Source organism: Lissotriton helveticus, chromosome 7 (genome assembly GCF_964261635.1).
Source record: "Lissotriton helveticus chromosome 7, aLisHel1.1, whole genome shotgun sequence".
NCBI classification, from domain to species: Eukaryota; Metazoa; Chordata; class Amphibia; order Caudata; family Salamandridae; genus Lissotriton; species Lissotriton helveticus.
Window position 1 is genome coordinate 1,895,361,288 of NC_136068.1, and position 24,087 is coordinate 1,895,385,374.

General features: G+C 45.4%; 1 pseudogene; it reads left to right on the forward strand.

The window, feature by feature from the left end:
- Positions 1 to 569: 569 nt before the first annotated feature.
- Positions 570 to 1,634, forward strand: LOC144767831 (epidermal differentiation-specific protein pseudogene; annotated as a pseudogene).
- Positions 1,635 to 24,087: the final 22,453 nt, after the last annotated feature.

A 24,087-nucleotide genomic window follows, 5' to 3' on the forward strand; every position in this document is an offset into this window, starting at 1 on the left:
GTTGAGTTACTGTACTTTCAAAATGCAACATTTGTTTTTCTCACATACTTTTATTAACTTGTACAATTTACTATGTTGGTGTTCCAGCGTCACTTCACATTTACTTCTGTGCTGAGTGAGAGTGGAGAAAATAGAGACATGTTATGTTTATTTAAACTAATTCTGATTGATGTAATTTGCAAGATTACATTTACTGCAGGCGAAACTGCTATTGAAATCGACTGTGATGATGTTATGAGGAGGGGGCAGCATCTTTGTTGCTAGAGTGAAAAAGCAAAAGGACTCTGATTCATCCAGTGACTTCCTCCCCCTGTTACTTCTGGCTTCTTTTGATCTACGCTATTAATGAACCCAGAGGAAATGCAGCTGCAAAATGCTTTGTCTGTGAAGCCCGGCGATTATTGGGAAATGAAGCTCGTATTCTTGAAAACCATTGTTCAAAACACACAGCAGCATCTAGCATTCATTAAAAGATTTCTTTACAGAAGAGAATAGCAGTGCTGCAAATTTGCACAAAGCCCTGCTTTACCTCCACTGACTGTCTTTTGTTTTGTTACAGGGTCAAATAAGGGACCATATTGACGCCTCCACAGCTGATGACCATGGACTCAATCACTGTCTATCGAGGGTGGGAGTTCACTGGACTCAATAAGACTTTTACTGCAGATGTTCCAGATCTGACGAATGAATGCTTCAATGACTGCATCATGTCTGTGAAGATTGTCGGACAGCCCTGGATCCTGTACGAGCATCCCAACTATCAGGGACAGTACAGAGCCTTAGAGGAGGGAGAACACACAATGATTAACATGACTGAATTGTGGGACTCGATATCTTCTCTGAAACTGATCACTGACGACTTGAGCAATCCCAAGATCACAGTCTACGAGCATATCAATGAGGGGGGGAAGGCGTTAGTGCTGACTCAAGAGTCCAATCTGGTGTATGGGGGCATGGATAAAAAGATAAGCTCCCACAGAGTCCAGAGTGGGGCATGGCTTCTGTACGATCTTGAAGACAGACGTGGACTGAGCATTTTAGCCAGGGCTGGTGAATATTTGGCAAATTACCACGATATCGGTTTCAATGACAAATTCTCATCTGTGTATCCTCTGCGCCCTGGGCAATGCTCTGTGACAGCCACACTTCTGTGGGACAAGAAACAGGTAGAGAGTGAAAGAAACATTCAGATAGACCAGTATTCATACAAGAACAGCTCAGATATTGAGCAGCAGCTCACGGCCACTTCTACCAAAGAGTTTGAAAAATATGCCTCTCACAGCTTTGAATTCAGCAATGAGACCACAATAAGGGCTGGTGTCTCCTTTAATTTGTTTGGAATAGTCACTATGGAGGCTGGGGTGTCCCACACCTTCACAGTGAAGAAAGGAGAGTCTCAGTCATTCACCACCAGGAAGAAGTCAGAGTTGAGCTTGCCGGTGAAGGCTCCGCCACGCACAAAAGTGATTGTGAATTTCATGTACAAGGAGGTCACAATCTCTGTGCCGGTGGAGCTGAAAATCATCCAGGCCAATAAAACTTATATCGAAACTGGCACATACCGATGTGAGTCTGGCACAGAAATCAGCATCGATTTGCAATCTCTGCCAGTGGCATAACACAAAATGATGAAGCCCCCCTTAAAATGGGGCCCGTCGTCTCACTAGATGGCACATATATTCATTAGTATGTGGCTCAATGGGATCTCACTGAAGGGCGGGGCCCCCGCCCCCTATGATGCAGGTGGCCTGCTCTGGAAAGCATAGTGACTGTCCTCTATGTATCAGTCCATGCCATTGCACACATTCTGCAAGGCATGCAATGGAATGGATTTTGGAGGTGAGGGGACCCCCATAACACCATAACAAGGACCCCTGGGCCCACCCCACATTGGGGTCTTGCGCGGCCTTCGTTACACCCCTGGACCCTTCCCATACGTTAATCCTAGTGGGAGCCACACATTGTCTCCTTAGTAGCCACATGTAAACATTGATCTGCTTTTCTTTGGGTGATTGTGATTGGATTTTGCTCAAAATTGAGAAATCTGTGAATGACCCTTTCCTTTAAAGATGACATTTTCTCAGACGTCAACCTGATACAGAATGTACTATCCGCTAACCCAACTCTTATTAAAAGCTGTTATAAGTGTTCCTTCTGTAGAGTACCGACAAGCTATAATTCCCTACCAGAACATCCAACAATGCCATATTTGAAATGGGGACTGGTTGTCGTTGGTAATTAGTGTACATACCACCCCCTCAAATCAGGACACCAGTACCGGTCTCTGATTAACAATCGGATGTAACAGAGTTCCAAAGTGTTAATGTACCCTGCCTAACCTACACCAAACCTGTACTGTGATTGGCTAGGGTTCTGTCTGCTGCTCTCCTCCGGTCCTTCCTGATACAGGCCACCTACATCTGGTCCCAAAGCTGTTAACATTTTGTTGTATTGACGTGTGTGGCAAGACAGTGAACATTAGTAAAACAAATATAGGTTGGCTGGTTTCAAATGTTTATGGCTGTGTTGGGTAAATACATGAAGTAAATGAAGCAGACTGGATAATCCCTATAAACACATTTATACCACACGGTTGTAATGAGTGAACAGAAGGTGCAGGCTTAATTTACATCATCAATGATTTGCAGCATCCATTCTTTCGGAAACATTTATGACATCTCTGCTGTTTGTGCTGAATTTTAGGTTCTTATTGTTTTTTCTCTTTTAATGTTTGCTTTTATATATTGCATTTTGAGCTAGTATATTTAGGGGTTCTATGTTCTCATTTTAAGACTGCAACAGAAATCACAAATATGTAATCGGCCTACCATTAAGATGAAGATAAGAAAGGTAACTCATGTAGGAATTAAGAATCCATTTTAGCAATTCATTGATCAGGGTTTTGGTTCTATGTCTGATTATTTTTGTTATGACTAATAAAAGTGAATTGCAAACGGCTCAAGCCTTGTCTTGTAATGAACTTTTCATTCACTTTAGAGTCCTACATTGTCAATATCACAGCTCTGATGTGTTGGCAAGGATGGTTTGAGCAGCACAGGCTCCTGCTGACTTTCAGGGACCAAGCCTTCCAGAAGACAGATAGAGTGTAAGAGAAGGTAAAAGGCGCCTGTCTCCAAGAATACTTATCCCACACTTAGGGCCATATTTACAAGGGCATTGCACCATCAGATCATCACTTTTTCTGATGCTCTGTTGGTGCATGCCCTGATCCATAGTTACAAGTAGGTGCTAAGCCACTTTGCATAGCTTAATACCCCTTTGTAAATATGGACCTTGTTTGTTGTAAGTAAGCCTCAGCAAGGCCTACCAATGCAAGGGGTTCGCCCTTCTCTGCACAAAGTCCTCAGACCATAGGAAGAAGTGGGCAAAAAAACTGGAAATACAAGACCATAGTTTATTAAACCTTTAAAGGTGGTACTACAGTCCACACAACACCCTTCAGTATTGTACAGAGTAGCACACCGAACTTAAGCACATGGCGCCTTTTATACACAGAGAAGGTGTTGTAAACGAATCTAGGACCCTAATTAAATATTCCCGATTCATGCCCTTATGTGATTATATCAAATCATATCCTAATAAAGGCATTAGAATCATATCCATATTCAGTAATAGCCAATGCAGTCCAAATACGGCAAGGCTACTGCCATAGACTCCTAGAAAGCACAACGTGTTCTTAAACAAACCAAGCCTCCAGCAGCCCGATAATTCCCCCTGCTTCTGTATTGATTTGTCCTAGAACTCCTGGAGTCCTGAAAGAACTACGAGTTCTTAGTGACGTCTCATGTCCACCCTTACGTCAAACTCGGCACCTTCCAGGTATAAATATACCAACATCTGCCCTAAGCAAACACACAGTGGTTTGGAGCAGATCAGCTATCTACTTGTCCGATGCCCTGCAGCAGCAAGTGCCGAAGGAAGCCGACCCTCCCATTTGACGCACTGAGAGAGACGCTGTCTTTTCTCCTGCCGAGAAAATCCAGCTCCAGTGTTTTCAGTCACCCTTGCGGGTTGCTGGGAGTTCGAATCCTGAGAGAGAGATACAAGACCTCCATCATTCTATCACAAGGTATGGAGCTGATTAGACCCCTAGAGAATTCTTGATTCAGATTCTTGGCAGAAAATATCTAAACTCAAACTACATCTTACTTACTCCTTCCCAGTACTAGACTTAGGTTAGGTACACTGGGGTAGGCGTATCTTAGAAGCACCAGTTGAGTACGTTTAGTCATTATTTTATCATTGTATGTATTTTATCTATTTTAAACGCAGTACGGCTTAGAAACCGTACCATGCTTTTACAGTATTACTTTGTGATACTCTTTTTACTGTACGCACTTTACTTTATGACAAGTATTGCAATTGTCGCAATTCACTTCTCTTGCATGAGAAAGAAGACTGTTCAATAAATAACTCCTTTTTTATTGAAAACGTCCGTCTCTCTGTTTCTCTGCACTACTGGTGAAACTAAGTATGCACTGACTGACTGAAACAGCTATCTATTGTTTCCGCGACTCTGGAGATATACTCCTCATTCAGGAGGGAGCAAAGTTGTCATGTTTATGCGGTTGTCAGAAATGAATCCCTTCTTGTCTATTCAGGAAAGTTAAACTCCTTCTTGTTTATTCGAGAAAGCTTCTAGTGACCTCTGAGCTAGCTGGCATTCATAATTAAGTCTAACATATTCAATAGAGACCTAGTCGACCTCAGTCCTACGTCTAAACTATCGTTTAGGTTATTCCAATGCGCAGAGCCTATTGGGAATATAGGAACTACACTACAAAGAGGTTAAAAAAAAGGCGGATCAGACATGGAGCATGATTTACGACCATATGAGGACATTTCTGAACACAATCGATACATGGGTGGAGTTAACGGTTCTTGAGACCCCCAAAGGCACATTCCTATCTGATACTAATCAAGAACAGATGTAGACTCTACTGGGCATGCGCTTACACACAAAGGCCACTAATTATAGCCTGTTGCTGGGCAGATTCCAAGTGTAACTGGCAAGGAGGTAGGACAAGACTCGTGGCTAGCACATGGCAATGTATGACATACAAAATGGCCGTCATGAATACAAAATGGAGTCGGTTCAGTTGCTACTATAACGGCTAAATATAGCATGTCTTCTGCTAATGCTTAATCTAATCGCCGTTGATTTACAACAGACGACCCTTTCAGCATGTTGATGCAGTTTTTTGCAGCAAAGGGGAGTGCAATGGATGTTGCTGTAGGCATTTCTTATATTTACAAGGATCTGTAAATTGTAGGCTGAGTCAAAACGTAGCACCTTTAAAAAGGAGGTATTAATGTGCACGATGAAGAGAAATAATTTTATTCTGCAGCACACATAGAAGGGGCAAAATGTTATTAATGATTGTTTTTGTGCAGGAAGGTGTCCCTTTCTGCACAAACACAATCATCCCAGCAACACAGGCTCCTTTGCACCATGGTGCAAGAGAGCAGGCACTGCTGCTAGGCAGCTATTTTAGCACAGTCTTAGGAGAGAGTACAGGGGTGTGCTGTATCATCGTGAATGAATACAACGCATCCCTGTATTTTTTAAGTGAGGCAGCTCTGCAAAGCTAAATTGGTTGCAATGCCGCACCATTTCATTGTCAATATGCCCTTTAGTTTCCAGTTTCTGCATACCACCAACCTTGCTTTACCGACAACATGGCATTCTAGATAAAGATACACAAACCCCCACTGCCAAAAAACCCTTGTGTGCTTACATATAAGAGCGCACACGCAAGAACACACCTACAAAAACATGCAAGGACTACCATGGATATTTATGTGATCCATTCCCGTCACAGGCACTAGGTCCAGGCATACAAGTGAGGTAGTATTTTTATCAGGACAGGTGGAGGAATCGTGGGAGGTAGAACGTTTGAGGATCCCTTCATATTCCTTTTGTTTCCGTAACAGAAATGCAAGGAAAATTACTGTTTATTTTTAAGTTTCAACTTTGCAGGGTATCTGGGGGATCCACACAAGCAACACCTCCCTGAACTCCACTTGATGTCTTCTTTTCAGTAATATCTGTGTTTGAATAAGTGCACCTACCATACTTATTATTACCGCCACAGAATGTTTTGGACCCTTCCCTGTTGTGGCCATCCACACAAGTAAGGTAGCATTATTTAGCATGACAGGTGGGAACCCTGAGTGGTAGAAAATATACGCTGGCTCAGTGATCCCACAACTTTACCATACTGAAATGTGAGGAAAAGGTGACATTTTAGCTAAATTGGAGTTTTGCAGGGGATTCTGGGTGAGAAAACATTGGGGATCCATGCAAGTCATACCTCTTTGGATTCCTCCAGGTGTCTAGTTTTCAGAATTGTCTGGGTTTGGTAGGTTTCCCTCAGTTTCCGCCTGCCCGTGACCAAAAACAAGGGAGCCCCCTTGCAAAACCTGCACTTGGCCCACACACACATGTGTCATCAGTGATGTCATTTGAGATGTCATCAGTGATGTCACTGACCATGTCATGAATGATGTAATGTGTGCCAACATCAGCAGGGGATTGCGGGTGCGCGAAATATAGTTAGTAGAACTAACTATTAAGGAGCAATTTCAATTGTTTTGTATGAGTGAAATGTCCAGCTAACTATAACACCCCTATAGTTCTTGAGTGCATTTCAAAGGTTTTTTAAATGCTAATTCCTAACTATATAAGGCCTGAAACCTATGGTTTTTCCAGTGAATTTGCAAGTTTTTTTGAAATCTAATTCCTAACTATATAAGGCCTGAAACTTATGTTTTTTTCAGTGAATTTGCAAGTTTTTTTTAATGCTAATTCCTAACTATGTGAGGCATGAAACCTATGGTTTATTCAGTGAATTTCAATGGGTTTTTAAATGCTAATTCCTAACTATATCAGGCCTGAAACCTATGGTTTTTTCATAGAATTTCGAAGGTTTTTTAAATGACAATTTTTAAATGTAATAATTGTTTTTTTTATACTGATTTACTACATTTTTGCAGGCAGGTGTTCAGAGGGAGGGAGAAAATGTGTCAACAGGCCTCTGACAACCCCCTCTATCAGCACAATGCCGGCTCACTCCTGCATGGCAAGGTTAACACGGCACACCAATGGATACCCTGGACGAGTAAGGCCTTAACCGTAGCTATACGTCCGCTGAAGAGCCCTATTCTTCAAAAATAAGCAGCGGCAGGCGGAAAAGCGCGGGTGGGTAGAAAGCTACATTTTAAAACAAGTCAAAAACATATGGCCCCTGCGAGCCTGCCTGTAGACGCTGAGGCATGTCTGTCGTTTCCCTTGCAGGAGGGAGCAGCAAGACGCGATATTAGCTAACAGATGGCGCCGCTGCTCGCTCCTGCAAGGGAAATGTCAAACGTGCTTGTGTTACAATACAAAGCAATGCAAAACGTGCACCCCTTTAGGCAAAAGTGGTGATCGATTCCAAAAGGTCCCCTCCTATGCAGCCCTAGCGCTCTGTGTAGGCGAGACCTAAATAAAGGTTGCTCTATTATCCGTAGTCTGTTCTTTAACTTCCTGCAAAAGACATCTTAGCGTCACAAAGTGTATGGCAGGTCAGGCCTTCACATCCCTAAAGCCACAAGGATGTAAGTGGCCTCGGCTATATCTTCCCTAACTTCGGAGGAGGCATATGGAGAATTCAGCTCAATGGAGCACATTTCTATACATGCATCACACAGCAGCATCACCCGCTACACCAACAGCATCTCCGCTCAGCAGCATTCAGCGAATCTTCTAGTGTTCTAACTAACTAAAACTGCCTTAGTTATACCTTTCGTTCTGATTGTTCCACCCACCCATTAATCTTTCAATATCGTAAAAATACAAACTATGATTGGTCAGGCAAGGGGAGGATGATCATCACGCCATGCTTACATATCACTTTTCAGTTAGCCCATCCCCTTTAATTCTTTATTCAATCTTTATTTTCCCACCCGCATTCACATTTAATCGGCAACAAATGTTTTAAATTGAACATGTGAGCTCATTCATTAAAGTTCTTCACTGCCGGTTCTTAGGCTCCAGCACACTGCAACCATGTCCTCCTCCCGACCCGTCTGTCATTCTTCCGGGTTGTCTTTCAATTGCCATGCGCAAAACCCACGTGATTCAGCTTGCTTCAGACATTCACGAGAGGCCCAAGGCCCACTAATGATAAAGTAAAAAAAACAATGTTATTTTCAAGAATAAAGTGGTTTCACTGTATACCACCCACATCTACTCCATTCCTTTTTATTTATTAATACTTTTTCTCGCATTAGCATTAGTATAATAACATGCTTTCTTTCCAGTGAAGCAGATGCTATGCACGCAAGCCTTCAAGCCGCCATGTTAGTGCCTCCTGCTCATGCGCAAGAATTTCCCCCCAAGCGTTACAACCTCATACTACTTAGATGCAGTTGACACATGCGGAGTAAAGATTTCCCAGTTTAGAGCATTTTAGTCCTTCGTTCATTCTGTTAACGTTAGTAAACACTTAGGCAAACTTCCCTAACCCTCAGGTTTATGTGGTGTGCATTAGTATTACACAAAACAAGCTTAATAACTGGTTAGTAAGTTAAAGGAGCAGATTGCTTACAAGCAAGTCTCTTTTCTACGATTCCTTGCTCCATCAAAGGCAGCCGGCAGCGGGAATACAATCTACTTGTAAATAATTGTATTGAATTGCTTCATCTTTCCCCACCTTTACACAAGCACTTTTTTTCAAGCAACTGTTATGCACTTTCTCTGGAGTGACCAATGTATATAAAAAGTATATTATGTTCATATGTTAAAATGCCATCACAGTTTTTGAATTTATTTTCGACTGGATTTGTTTTTTTTTGTGTTGTGGTTTGTTTGGGTACACTCATTTTCATGCTGATTAATGCGTTATCCCCCAGATTTCTATTTGGGATGGTTCTACTACCTTTTTTGGAGTTCAGATTGGTCAATAATATTGCAATATCTGAATAACTTCAGTTGAGACCATTTTTGTCTGTGTCATGCTTTGCCACCAGCCGCACACACTCCCAGATGAACATTTGGAAGGGATATACATGGAATAAACATGCATTCCACTTAAAACACTGCCAGCCAAAAGAATAGAAGGACCTCTTCCTTACAGCTGACAAACACACCCCGTAGGCAGGAATGTGCACAAGTCAATAACAGCTAGTCAATGACAGACTGGCATGGATGTAGAACCTTTTTGTCAGTGATGAAGTATTCAACAGTGCCATGTAGAGTCCACAAAAAATATTGGTGGGAGTCAGGTAACCCATGGATGGAGGAAACCACAGCTCAGGATGGAACCCCGAGAGCCAATGGCATATGGAAGCCTCCACAGGTAGGTGTGATCATTAGTGGGGGCAATGCAGCTTCAGGTGAATGGTTGGCGAGATAGATCAGTTGGCGGAGATTAGGTAATGTCAGGTTACAGGGATAAGGTTTTAAAGGGGAGAGGTTGTGATAAATGAAATGAGTTATCAGCCAATTGCAGAATTACACAGTAAGAAGGATTAAGGCAGGCAGGCATCAGACTGAAAGGAGGACATAGAAATAGATGGAATGCAGAGGATGGAAGGTAAGAAGAGGGTCATTCTGGGGAAAGAAAGTAGGTCAATGTTCATTTTTCATGCAGGTTTTTAGGAGTATAGTGAGAAAGGTTTTTTGGAATGCCAAGCAATTGGAGAATGTAAACTGTAGAAAGAAACAACATTATACATTGTGCTTCATATTGGTTTTTGGCCACTATAGGTGTGGCAGGGTATACTCAGACATGAGTCCCTTGCTCACTATCGTTTTTGGCCACTATAGGTGTGGCAGGGTATACTCAGACATGAGTCCCTTGCTCACTGCTCCATCAGGATTCAAGCAAGCCGGGCCGACGACGCCTGAAATGGCAGAAACAGGTCCCCGGAAGCTTGTCTCCTTTCTGGTGAAGAATTGGCTTGGTAGTTTGGTCTGCCCTGTTCCCATGATGCACTGGGCCAGGGACAGACTAATTTGCATATAGCCAGGTTCTGAGCTGGGATGGGGCAGTGAGCTAAATAACGGTGATGGATCAAGCCCTGATCTTTGGACTGGGTAAGAGTGGTCTGCTTAATTCAGACACTCTGTTCATCACCACCCCCTTTTCTGAATCATATTCAGGGCAGACAGCTTAAACATGTGATTCTGAGTGAACCCATAATTTAAATATTAAGGGGCACATTAGGATGGAGGGCGCCATCCCGTTGTACAAAGGGGGTCCCGTGGCTGCCATTAGGATGCGCCCGCCACAGTGGCGGGCGCATCCTGTATTCCCAACATTGTGGCGGGCGGTGCACTCAGCACCGCCCGCCACAATGCCAGGAAGGCATGTTGTGCATGGAACTACAAGGGGGTACCGCGTGGTGCCTGCCTAGTTGTGCATGAAACTGCAAGGGGGTACCACCCCTGGAGTCCCTGGGGGCCAGCAACAGGCCCCCAAAGCAGACTCTGCATGGCTTTCCGTGGCGGCAGTGGCATGCGGAGTCTGCTTAGTCGTAATATGGCTGGCGGTGTCTTTTAGACACCGCCACCATATAGAACCCTTTTCCGCACAGTCAACATGTCGACTGGGCGGAAAAGCAGCGGACGGTCTTTCCGTCCGCCGTGGACTCCCCAGCCATTGTAATAGGGCGGGGGGTCATTTCTGCATGGATGGCGGGCGTTGGCTACCGCTGGTCCGGCAGGGGCAAACCGCCCGCCATCCTAATGGGGCCCTAAGAGTCCTATTCTATTGTATGCAAAGTCAGAGACAGCTCTTTTAAACATAGTCACGAGTATTCCAACTTTTGGTACAGGGTCTGTAAGCTGCACAAAGACAGTTGGGACGGAAATAAAGAAAGGTCCCATTTAAATCTCTGCCCTGACTATTTTGTAAATTAAATATTTTTTCACTCAGTCACTAAGGGCCGGATGTAGGTCGGTTGGTAACGGCCGAAAATCGGTATTTTCGGCCGTTACCAACCGGTATTAACGAAATGGTATGTAGGGCCACATATTTTACAGATTCGGTAAATTTACCGATCGGTAAATTTACCGAATCTGTAAAATACCGAATCGGTATTTTTACCTATTCGATAATTTTTAAGCATGGGCGTAAAATCCGTTACACTCGCTGATTTTTCGTATTTTCGGAGAATCCGCAATCCGCGGATGTGGCGAGAATACGCAAATCCGCGCGAAGCGGATTTTTTGCTTGTGTTCGCACTGCTCGCGGTCCGCGGCGCGGGCAGCAACAATCTCGCACTCGCGAAAGTACAAAAATTACAAGGGGAGGGGTAAAGGAAGTGGCCCAGTCTCCAACTTCCTGTTCCTGTCCAGCAAGCTCCTCCCATAGGGGTGGGTGAAGGAAGTGCCCCAGTCTCCAACTTCCTGTTCCTGTCCAGCAAGCTCCTCCCATTGCTTATTCCATTTCCTGGCCACTTTGATTTCGATCTTGACTGGGAAGGATTACTTTTTGTGGTTGCTGCTGGATATTTGGATTTGAGGCCTTTTTGATTACTTTTGGATTCGAAATTTGATTTGACAAAGAAGTAAGTTGATGTTGTTTGTTTGTGGTGATTTTTGTGTGTGTTGCTTTTTTTTCGACTTTTTTGGGGGGAAAATCTGCAAGTTCGCGAGCTGAGGATGTTTTTGCTTGTGTTCGCACTGCTCGTGTCCCGCGCAGCAACAATCTCGCACTCGCGAAATTGTAAAAATTACAATTCTGCACATGAATTGAAAACCACCAGGCTTAGTTATGGGTGCATGCATGATACAACTGTTTTGTTGAATTTTTTTTTTAACATGATTCTGGCCAGGGCATGGATGGCATTGGATTGTGGTGATTTTTGTGTGTTTTACGACTTTTTGAGGTGGTGTTGGGGGCTTGCTATGTGGGTGGGGGCCATTTTATTGCCTGGTCCCGTGTGGGTGGGGGTCTAGGGGCCATTTTTAAGCCAGTTTGTGTGCTTTGTGCCATAGGCCTGCACCCAGTGTGCTCTGATGTCATCCATTATGCCCAGGGGGCCCAGAATCTGTCTGTTCGCGGATTTTGCTGGTTTTTCGCCACGTTCGCGCCGTGAAGCAACAATCTCGCACTCGCGAAATTGTAAAAATTGCAATTTTGCACCGGAAAACCACCAGCAGGCAGCATAAGCCTTCTGAAACTTGATGGATGGCATTGGATTGTGGTGATTTGATTTGTGTTGTGTTTTTTTGACTTTTTGGAGTAGGGGTTGGGGGCTGGCTATGTTGGTGGTGGCCATTTTGAGGCATGGTCCTGGCCATGTGGATGGGGGTCAAGCGGCCATTTTGAAGGCAGGCAGTGAGCTTTGAGACATAGGCCTGCACCCATTGTGCCTTGCTTTCACCCATTGTGCCCAGGCGGAGTCAGGGGTACATGAAAGTACAACCCTCTCTGTGTGTGCTCTCTTGGATCAATGTTAAATTCCTGTTTCCCAAAAATTTAGCAAATCCTAATTTTGAAATTTCCATATTGTGTGGTGTGCACTGTGCACGTGTGTATTCATAAATGCCTACTTGCAAACTGTTTATTGAAGCGCTACATAAGCAACAAACCCAAATATAATAATAATAATAATAATATTTACTGATGTTCCTCTGTCTTCGTTTGCTTTTAGGTGCACAAAACTCTGCATCATCGTTGAGCATCAGTGCCAGGAAGAAGTCCTGCTGCGGCCTGTTGTTCTGACATCTGAAGAAGATGGCTCCAAAAAGAGGTGCCCGTAGGTCCTCTTGCAAGAAAGATGTCTCTACTAAGGAGAAGAAGAAGCAAGTGGCACCACTTACCAAGGAGACTGGTGGCTCAACCAATAAATTTTTTGGGGAAAAACAACAAAAAAAACAAAGGCCCACCATAAGTGCTGCACAGGTAGCCTGTTTAGTTGTTGAATCACCAACGACCAGTGATGTTGGTTCATCGCAAGAAAGTAGCAGCACACCATCAACACAGGTTGTAACTCATCTCACAAGTACTATTCAACAACCAAAGCCGCAACAACAACTTCATGGGCTACTAGTACAAGCAGAAGGACATGCGCAAGGAGCTGTCCGAGAAGGAGCTGTCCGAGAAGGAGCTGTCCGAGAAGGAGCTGTCCGAGAAGGAGCTGGCTGTGAATGAGCTGGCTGTGAAGGAGCTGGCTGTAAAGGAGCTGGCCGAGAAGGAGCTGGCCGTGAAGGAGAAGGCCGAGAAGGAGAAGGCCGAGAAGGAGAAGGAGAAGGCAGAGAAGGAGAAGGAGAAGGCCGAGAAGGAGAAGGCCGAGAAGGAGAAGGCCGAGAAGGAGAAGGCCGAGAAGAAGAAGACCGAGAAGGAGAGGTCCATGGAGACTTGCAAGTAGAGGTCAGTGAAGATGCCCATGTAGCGGCGCATGGAGCGGTGCAAGTGCCCACAATGGTTGTTCTTCCAGAAGTAGGGGCACAGGAGGAAATTGACTTTGGAGCCGGGGTATCATGTCAGGAAGACGAAGCCACTCCTCCTGATGATTCATTTTCTCCCAGCTCCCCAGCAAGGAAAAGATCAAGGTGGGTGTGTAGAAGTTCCTCTTCAAGCCCCGCTCCACCAGATGATGATATGGATCTAGATTGGCAACCATCTCCGACGTCTGAGAGGGAGGCACACCATGAGCTGCGAAAGGTATCAAATGTTAAAAGGAAGGGCCCCGGAAAGCTCATACTTATGGATCCGAACGTTGGACTTGATGAAGTGGTTCATTCTGATGTTGATGAACAGGATGACAGCAATGACCTAGTCATCACACACGTCATTCCAGCCACACCGGCCATGCAGCAGACAGACATTTATACCCTATCCCGACGTCATGCTGAGCGTGACCCTGGCGACGTGGCACTGGTAGCACCACCAACGCAGTCAAGTAGTACAACAAGTTCAACAAAACCTACAGCTTCCATATTTTCTCCCCAGAGGGGGACTCCATCCAGCTCGAATCCCTCAAGTAAGGTTGCTGCAATAATTGCACAACCCAGTAGATGTCTGCAAGGCTCATCCACCACTGCTTCATCTGGCATTGGCAGCAGTATCACCTCGTGCGGCAAAACCAGAAGTTTCCAGTCCCCAGTTTGGAACTTTTTTAGTGTCCATGAAAAGTATGATAACATAGCCGTTTGTTGCATTTGTAAGACTAGCGTTAGCCGTGGTAAGACTGGTACCAACTATGGAACCGGAGGCCAGATAGGTCATCTTGAAAGAAAGCACGCTGTCGAATGGTTTCCGCACCTAGCAAACGTCAAGGGAAAGCGATCCCAAAGGGCAAGTGGCCAAAATATACCCATACTAGGTGTTTCATCTGAAGATGACGGGGAGGTAGAAGAAGCGTCAGACATGTGTCCGGTTGCACCCAGTACCCCTGGCAGCACCACACCCTCCGGAACACATAGGAGGCACACTGAGAGTCTGGGAGACACACCAATGCGGAAAATGTCAACACTGATCAGAAGTGGGTCGGAGAAGGCATCAGCATCATCCCGTAAATTTGTCCAGCGCACCATTTCAGCCATGTTCTCCTCAGATGTGCAATTTCAACGCAACCACCCAACTGGCTAAAATGCTAGCGGTGGACCTTCTCCCTTTTTCGTTTGTCGAAGGTGTGGGTTTCCTTGAACTCGTGGCAACACTGGCCCCTAAATGGAAGGTTCCTAGCCGGTTCTATTTTGCCAGGGTTGCTGTTCCAGCACTACATAAAGAGGTGCTTGAGTTGGTGGGGGCAGCTTTGCAGAAGAGTGCTGTTCACACTATACACCTGACAACAGACATGTGGACCAGTTGCCAAGCCCTTGATTACATGTGCATCACTGCACACTGGGTCTCTTTTTCAGGAGTCATAAAACAGATAAATGCAGGTGGTGACTTGGTCGAGATTTTTAAGGGTGCTCGTAAACATGCAACATTAGCCATGTTTGGCATGGAGAAAAGTCATACTGCAGTCAACATTTTGGCTGACTTTAACAAAAAGGTCTCGCAATGGCTGCCCCCAAGACATTGCAAGGTTGGTTATGTTTCTACAGATAATGGCAGCAATGTAGTTAGGGCCATGGAGGACGATTTCTATTTCGAGTGCCGTGTTTGGTGCACTGTATCAACCTTGTTGTGCAAATTTTTTTTTAAAAAGAACGTGCAGTCGACAAAACACTGACCATCTGCAGAAGAATATGCACACATTTCAACCATTCTTTTAAGGCCCGGAAGGAGCTGAGGCGCAAGCAAAATGAACGTAGAATGCCAGTGAAAGCACTTATCCAGGAGGTGGCAACACGTTGGAACTCAACCTTCTACATGCTTGAGCGTCTGCATGAGCTGTTTCCAGTAGTCAATGAGTATTTCTACAACCTGGGTGGTGATACGACAGAAATGATGCTAGCGGTGGAGCAATGGCAGCTAGTTAAAAGCCTGACAGACATGCTTCGTCCTTTTGAGGTCTTCACGCGTGACGTCAGCAGGGAGGACTGTTCTTTGAGCAAAGCTATCCCATTGTTGCTGAAGCTCGAGCACCAAGTCAAGGTGGTGTCTTCACAATTAAAGGACGTTGGAAAGAACGAAGCACATGAGTTGGCGCAGAGATTATTACAACGCCTAGTTAGCAATGAACGGCTTGTAAAAATCAAGAAACAACAGCACTACATTTGTGCTACTATTCTGGATCCACGTTACAAAAAGCCATTGTTTGGCAAAGTAATAATTCCTTTTGAAACATCGGATGTTACAGAGTACAAAGGTTGGCTAGCTCAGTCAGCCATTCGTTTTGAAAGAGAGCGGAAGGAAACTGTAGGAGAAGACAGTACTACTAGTGAATCAGCAGGCCATCAGGCGTCCCAAAAAAGCACTTCTGCATCTGTGCCTGTGGCAGAAGTGAGTGTCTTTTCCTCTGAGCCGTTAACCACACCAGCAACCCTATCATCTGCACCAGGCCCAGGCGATATGTCTGAAGCGGGTTGGCTAACTCAGCTAGGGTTTCCTTGTCCTAGAAAGGACACAGAAGTGCAAAGTACAGGAATCCGGGAGGACATTCTTTCAATGGTGCAGGCCTATCTGGATGACTCAACAGAGGTCAATATTACTGAGGATCCATTGGCGTATTGGCATGGGAAAAGAAAAATATGGCGAGAGATCACCAACCTGGCTATCAATTACTTGTCTTGCCCCCTCGCAAGCGTGTCCTCAGAACGTGTTTTTAGTTCTGCTGGTGGCATTGTGACTTCCAAAAGGTCCCGCCTCTTGCCCGCAAATGTGGAGCGGCTCACCTTGATAAAGATGAACCAGCACTTCATACCACCAGATTACAGAGTACGAGAATCCACGCAGGAAGAAGAGGACACCGACCTACCTGAGGAAAGTTCTCCTCAGTTACTAGAAGTAACCCCGACTGATGATTTAGCAGAGTATGAGGACGAGTTCTGCTTCCCTGACAGCGAGTTCTGAAAATGAGTCAATCATTCATTAATTTTAAATTTAGTCCTCCCTATTCACTTGTATTCCTGTGTGTCTGTCTTTCTTTAGCAAGTGCTTCATCACATTCCCAACAAAACTGTAATCAACCAATAAAACAACAAGCCCATCAACAGAACTGTCTTGGTTTTGATGCTGCAGCATTCCTCAGGTTCACAACGGTTAGTTGACAAGAACTCAGTCCTGGTCGTCTATCCTGAGTCCTCCTCCTCCAGACTCACCCTATCCATTACCCATAATGCTGATGCCTGGATTCTGCACAATGAAGAAACTTACGTTGACGAGTCCCCTAACGCCTTAGGACACTGTGAATTCCAGGTGGAGCCAGCCCTCAAACACAAATTACAGGTAAGATAAGCGTTTGGATGGGAGGTAGTATAATGGAGTGTTCGGAGAGGCGAGAGAGTGACAGTGGTACTAGCAGTAAAGTCCTAGGGCTCTTGAATTAACAAACTCTGTGACAGGCATTTACTTTGGAAAACATTTGGCCTATTACACGTGAACGTTTAGGCGTTATTATTGCTCGCTTGCCTGTCTCAGGGGTGCTGTCTGTGGGGCTTCTAGGTTTTTGGGTTGTGTGAGCACCGCTGCCACATTTCTAATGTTGATTGCTTTTGTTTTGCAGAAAATCCACGCCGGGAAACTCCAGTTGGTGCCCTGCTGCAGAACGCCTTAGGACACTATGAATTCCGGGTGGAGCCAGCCCTCAAACACAAATTACAGGTAAGATAAGCGTTTGGATGGGAGGTAGTATAATGGAGTGTTCGGAGAGGCGAGAGAGTGTCAGTGGTACTCGCAGTCAACCAAATCAAACATTTAGAAAGAACAAGAACCAACTATTTCAGCCAAAAAGAGGGCTACAAAGGAAGGACTGCACCTGAGCCTCTACTCTAGGGGCAGATTTACAAGCCCCTTGCAGCTCTTTTGCTCCGTTCTTGCGTCACTTTTGTGACGCAGCGCCACAACAAGAGAGGCGCCATGGTGTGGCGTATATTAACAACGTGACGCATATGGGAGATGCATCCCATTCTAAAGCCCTGCGCCATAAGGGAGCGTTCCAGCGCAAGGGAGGGCGTTCCTGCGCAGGAACGCATGCTAAAAGTGGCTATGGGGAATAGATAAAATTTCAATCAGTCAATTAGGACAATGATCCGTCACTGAAACCCTGCGCCTGCATGAAGCAGACTTACGGCTTGACGCAGCATTGCTGGAGCTGCGCCATCGTTGCAACGCAACTCCATCAATGAGCCGCCTTTACGGCACCGATGCGTAACGCTTCGGTGACGTTTTGGCACCATGGCGTGCCGCATTGAAAATACGGCGCACCATGGGTGGTGCTGGCGTGCCTCACACTTTGCAGGGATGTGCAGGTAATTGCTAATCTGACACTTAGGGGCATACTTACGAGTTCTGAGCTGGACACCTCCAGATGTGCACCAGAACAAATGCGTAACGCAAAACTAACCTTGCGTCACGGCAGATGCGCCGCAATTACAATGCGGCAAACCCTGGCGCAAGGGTAGGCAGATGCGTGACGCATCTCGTGACGAAAAATGGGTGCATCTCTACAGTCGCATCGCAGGCGCGATGCAACTCTAGCAATGCTCAGGGCTGCCCAATACTCAACATACCGCATCAGTCCTTACGCCTGCTTCAAGCAAGCAGGCATAAAGAATTGACGTAGCAGCGTCGCGGAAGTGCCTGCGTTAAATCTTGTAGATTTCACGCAGGCACTTTTGCGAGGCACACATCTGCCTGACCGCCACCCGCCCCCCTCCCCCTGCGTGGGAACGCTCCCATTGTGGCGCAGGCCCAGGTCTTAACGTGCCGCATCTCCCTAGATGCATCACGTCGTACATGACTCGCAGGGATGCGCCACGTTTACGTCGCTGTGCGTCAGGTAAGGCAGCGTAAACGTGGCGCAAGGGGCTTGTAAATCTGTCCCTTTGTGTCTAGCATTACGCAGTTCTGTAAAGTACACTCATACATTACTCAGCCCAAATAAATGAACACATAATAGAAAACAAATAAGCAGTGGCACTGCCACAGAGAAGGAGAGCAGTGAGTGCACCTGAAATCCACAGAAGATTTTGAAATATTAATTTACCTCTCCTATCAATGTAATCAGCAGCATTATTGCTCTTTGTAAAAAAGTTAAAGCAAACATTTGCAATATTATATAACACACAGAGCAGGAGAAAAAACAGAGTAGTGACGAGTGATGAAAAAATTGCTACTACTACTCACCAAGCCCGGGGACCTCCACTCCCAGCAGGTCGAGCAGGTCGTGCTCCCGGTCCAGGATGTCGGTCCAGCGGTGGGTCACCTGATTATAGGTGCGCTGGACCCCGTGATGTTAAAAAGGGCCCGGCACACCTGCCCCCACCGCTTCCGTCGCTCCTGGCTGTTGGTGTAACCGGCAGCGATCCTGCCGCCTGCCGCGATGGTCCTGGGGAGACGGCGCTGCACATAATAAACAAGTGAGCCCACCTCCTCAGGACTGAAGATCTCCCGGGGCACCACCATTTCCGCCCTCAAGCGGCCACACGGGAGCCGGGCACGGGCTGCGGCGGCCGTCTTGGGCAGCTTGACTGCTGTCTTCACCATGTTCTGGGCAGGTAAGGAGATAAAATGAAAAAGAATAAGAGTAGAAAAGAAGGAAATAAAACTTTAAAAAAGTAGTTGAAAAGTAAACAAAAGTAGACTAAAACACAAAAATATAGACTTAGAAAACAAGAGGGATAGAAAAAAAGTTTAATAGATCAAAAAATAAATAAAGCAAGCAAAGGATGGCAGAGATATACACAGGATAGAAACACCATGCCCAGACACATAGGAATGAATGAAAAACAAGATGGCCGCCCGAACACGTGCGTGTAAGTAAGTTCGCACGCGATTTCTCTCGCGAACTCGTGCGAACTTGTATTCGCAAGGCGCTCATCGCGCGAGATTACACATAGTGGGCGGAAACGGAAATACGTCACGCAAACAAAATGGCGGCGCCCATAGTCAACCTTGTGGTAACTCGCACGAGTTCGCGGCTTCCACGGTCAATTTCGCACGACGCCGCGCCTCAGAATAGGGCGAAATTACCGAAAAACGAGTTTTGCAAAAGCAAAACCAACAAGCAGGTGCAAAAGTTCGAGCTCATCATTTGTAACCATTTCCCTGTAGTGCTTCCTGAAGGGGCCCTCCAGAATCCGGTTGCCTACTTGCAACTATTGTGTGACCCTGCTCTGACAGTCACAGAATAGTTACAAGTATGCCATTGCATCCTGTTAAAAAAAATTTACATTGAAACAAAAAGGAAAGGGAGCAGACAAGCAGGTGCCAGCCTTCATTAATGTCAGTTGGGGCAGGGCAGGTGTTGTTGTTTGCAAAACTTAAAGCACTTAGCAGGTGTGCTTTGCTTTGCCTCAATAATGTACACTCACTGGTCAATCAGAGGGTGCTGTGATGACACCGAGGGTGGCATGGGTGTGCCAGCCAGAGGGTGGCATGGGTGAACCAGAGTGCCAGTGTTGACAGGATGGCAGTGCTTTGCTTTGCCCCAATAATGTACACTGGTGAACCAGAGGGTGCTGTGATGACACAGAGGGTAACATGGGTGAGCCAGAGGGTGGCATGGGTGACCAAAGAGAGTGCCAGTGGTAACAGAGGGTGGCAGTGATGAAGAAAGCCTTGCAAACAGGCTGGGCACGTAGAAACAACAAGTTCGCAAAACTGGCGACCCGACAAGTAAGTTCGCAATTTGCGAAATTGTACAAAACCCTCGCGAACTTGCAGAAACCCGTGCGAACACCCCACCCCCCAAAAATACGCAAATCTGCGAGAATTCGCGGAATTTGCGGATTTTCGCAATCCGCAAATACGCAAATCCGCAAATTCGCGGATTGCGAATCCGCAAAATACGCCCATGCTTAATAATTTTGATATGTAGGTGGGACTCTTCTGAGTCCCACAACCCTTACCGAATCTGTATTTTACCATCAAATATATTTGATGGTAAAATACCAAATCCGGTGTGCATGCACATGTGTGCATGCACACCTGTGCCATATGACAGGCAGACCTGCCCTTAGGGCAGGTATGCCTGCCACATGGCACCCGAGCCTCTTTTGGGGGTGCCAGAGGGTGTCAAAGTGACACCCCCTGCACCCTTGTGGAAATCTGTATTTACCGATTCGGTAAATACCGAATCTGTAATGCCCATTCATTTCTATGGGCTGCAAAGCCCATAGGAATGAATGGCCATTACCGGTCGGTATTTACCGAATCGGTAAATACAGATTTTTACCGATTCGGTAAAAGGAACATCTGGATGTTCCTACATGTCCCCCATTCTTATTTACCGATTTTTAATTACCGAATCGGTAAAATTCGGTAATTAAAAATCGGTAAATAAGTCCTACCTACATCTGGCCCTAAAGAAGTTATTTGGCTGTGGCTGAGATTATATCGCTAATGTACAGTCAGATTTATACCCTGTTTTATTTCCCAATCCCATCCAAGTGAATCTTGTGCTTGTTTGCATGTGTGGTTAATGTAGTATAACCATTACATGTATAAATTAGATTAATGGAGGCCTGTAGATTCTATTTTGGTGTTTCAGGATGTAGGAGGGAGGAGACCTGGACAGTGAAGTGAGGACAGAGGAGACAAGGATCCTATAAGAAGAGGAGTTGGCCTAACGGTTAGGGTGCTCGACTCGACTCAGATCTGGGGAACTGGGTTCGAGTCTCGGTAATGACGCTAAACTTCCTGTGATTCTGGGCAAATCACTTAATCTCCCCATGCTTAACAAAAATGAATGTCCGTCCTCATGTAACATAACTGGTGCTATGTAAAGCGCTCTGATACCTGATTCGGGTCAAGTTTGCTCTATAAACAACTCTGCAAAAAAAAAAAAAAGATTAGGTGCTGCTACCTAGAATATGGTGGGGGTAAAGGGGGTTGTAATCTGTTGTTCAGGGTGCGAAGGGTGTTTTAGGTAAAAACCACCTTTTTGTCTCTTTCTTAACCACCTTTTTTGTGTCGGTTCACAGCCAGGTGCAGATAGTTCACACTTCGCTGTGCCTCCGTTGTGTATGCTCCAGACTGGATACTTTCCATCACCTCACTCAAAGGCTGCCGTCAGAACTGCATAGAGAGGGGAAACGACCACTACAACGTGGCCGTTTCCACGAAAACCTTTACCACGCATGCATTACAACGCATGCGTGGTAACAACGAGAGGCTTTACCACGCATATCTTTACTATGAAATACGTAGTAAAGGTATGTGTGGTAAATGAAAAAAAAGGGGGGTTTGGGCGGTCTCTCCCCAAAAACGAAAAAAACGAGGGATAAAAAAACCTAACCTGAAGTGAACATCAAGCAATCAGCGTCGTTAAAGAGGAAACAGAATTAAACTTCCGCTTCCTCTTTAGGACGTACAGCCGACGTAACCAAGAAGATGGACGTAACAAAGAAGATGGACAGGAGACGAGATAAAAAGGTAAGGTGAAATGAAATAAAAAATAAATAAAAATAAGGGTTAATGGCAGGGGTAAAAAAAAGGAGTAGAGGCTGGGGACGTGAAAGGGGACAGGTGTAACCTTTAACAAGAATATGCCCTCACCATGCATAAATTAACAACGAAAAACGTTGTTAATCTATGCGTGGTAAAGGAATATTAGTGGTAAAGGTTATGCGTAGAAAACGAATGCCGTTGTAACGCATGCGTGGTAAAGGCATGCGTTGCAACTGAATTCGTTGTACCGACATATAACCCATAGAGAGGCACTTGAAAGGAAGCTACACCGAACCTGTTCTCCTCCATGCTGCATGAGGAATGAACACCAGGCTTTCATGTTTGAAGCACAGCATGCCTGTTCTACTGACAAGAGATTCGCTCAATGCATTGCCTGACATCGCTGCAGAAACCCAAGCCAAGTGCCAAGTAAAAATGCCATGACCTTCATTGTGCTTGGCTTGCTGGAGACAAATAGTGTTGAGGGCACCAGGATGGTTAAAGGTCTCACCGAGAGCATTCATATGCAGTGCTTTTATGAGAATAAAGGCAGAAACAGGTGTAGGGATGCAGTGGAATCTAAAGATGCCACATACGAAAGCCGCATGCCAGAAAAACACAACAGGCTAACACACCTCGAGAATGCGCTTCTATTGAAGCGCACTGATTTAAGCACAGATTAAATACAGACGGTCTAGACGTGGTCCCAAATATCTCTCACAGTTGAGTTGATATGTTGGTCAGCATTAGGTTGGGAAGCTAATGGCATAGCAAGGGTGCAGTGGGACCTAATGCAACAACTAATTAGGGTTTATTTGGAATGGTGCACCACTGAGCTTCTTTTCCGAAGTATAATAGTACAGAATATAGGGACAAGTATTCCTTTTAGGTTTCTCCTTTAGCAGAAAAGATCGATTTTTTTGCATCAATGCACATACTCCAGCAAATGTGTTTCATTCAACTGTCCTTTTGAATTATAATACGGAACAGTTCCACGTTAGAGCACCAGGTATGTTAGCCCATCATCAATACCATAGCAGTGTGGTGGTACACCCCGTCTCCTGGCGGTTAGTAACTAAGGGCCAGATGTAGGTAGAATAGATTTACCGATTCTTAATTACCGAAAATTACCGAATTTTACCGATTCGGTAATTAAGAATCGGTAAATCTGAGGGGTGGATATGTAGGTATTCCAGATGTACTGGAATACCGAATCGGAAAAATTTGGTATTTACTGATTCGGTAAATACCGAATCGGTAATGCCCATTCATTCCTATGGGCTTTGAAGCCCATAGAAATGAATGGGCATTACCGATTCGGTATTTACCGAATCGGTAAATACCGATTTTCACAAGGGTGCAGGGGGTGTCACTTTGACACCCTCTGGCCCCCCCAAAACAGGCTCTGGTGCCATGTGGCAGGCATACATGCCCTAAGGGCAGGTCTGCCTGTCACATGGCATAGGTGTGCATGCACACATGTGCATGCACACCGGAATCGGTATTTTACCATCAAATTGGATTTGATGGTAAAATACCGATTCGGTAAGGCCTCTGGGACTCAGAAGAGTCCCACCTACATCTGGGTGCCTCAGAATCGGTAAATTTACCGAATTGTTATTTTACCGAATCGGTAAAATTAACGATTCGGTAATTTTACCGATTCGGTAAAAAAATGATCCCTACATACCTGTCACCCATTTACCGATCGGTAACGGCCAAAATCGGCCGTTACCGGTCGGTAAATGGCCTGAAACGGCCACCTACATCTGGCCCCTAAGAGACGAGGCTTACCGTCACGCTGCTATGGTATTGATGACGGGGTAACATACCTGGGGGCATATTACCAAGGGCATTATCGCCGCTTTAGCGGGAATTTTTCCCGCTAAAGCGGCGATAATTTTATCGCCCTATTACCTAGCTGTCGATAACACCAGTTAGCGACAGCTAATAGGCTATAGCGGGCATTTAGGGGCCCACTTTGCATGTCAGCGATAATTATCGCTAATGACATGCAAAGTGGTCGTGCCAAGATGTTAGTGACTGTTTCCAACTTTTGCTATCCCCTATT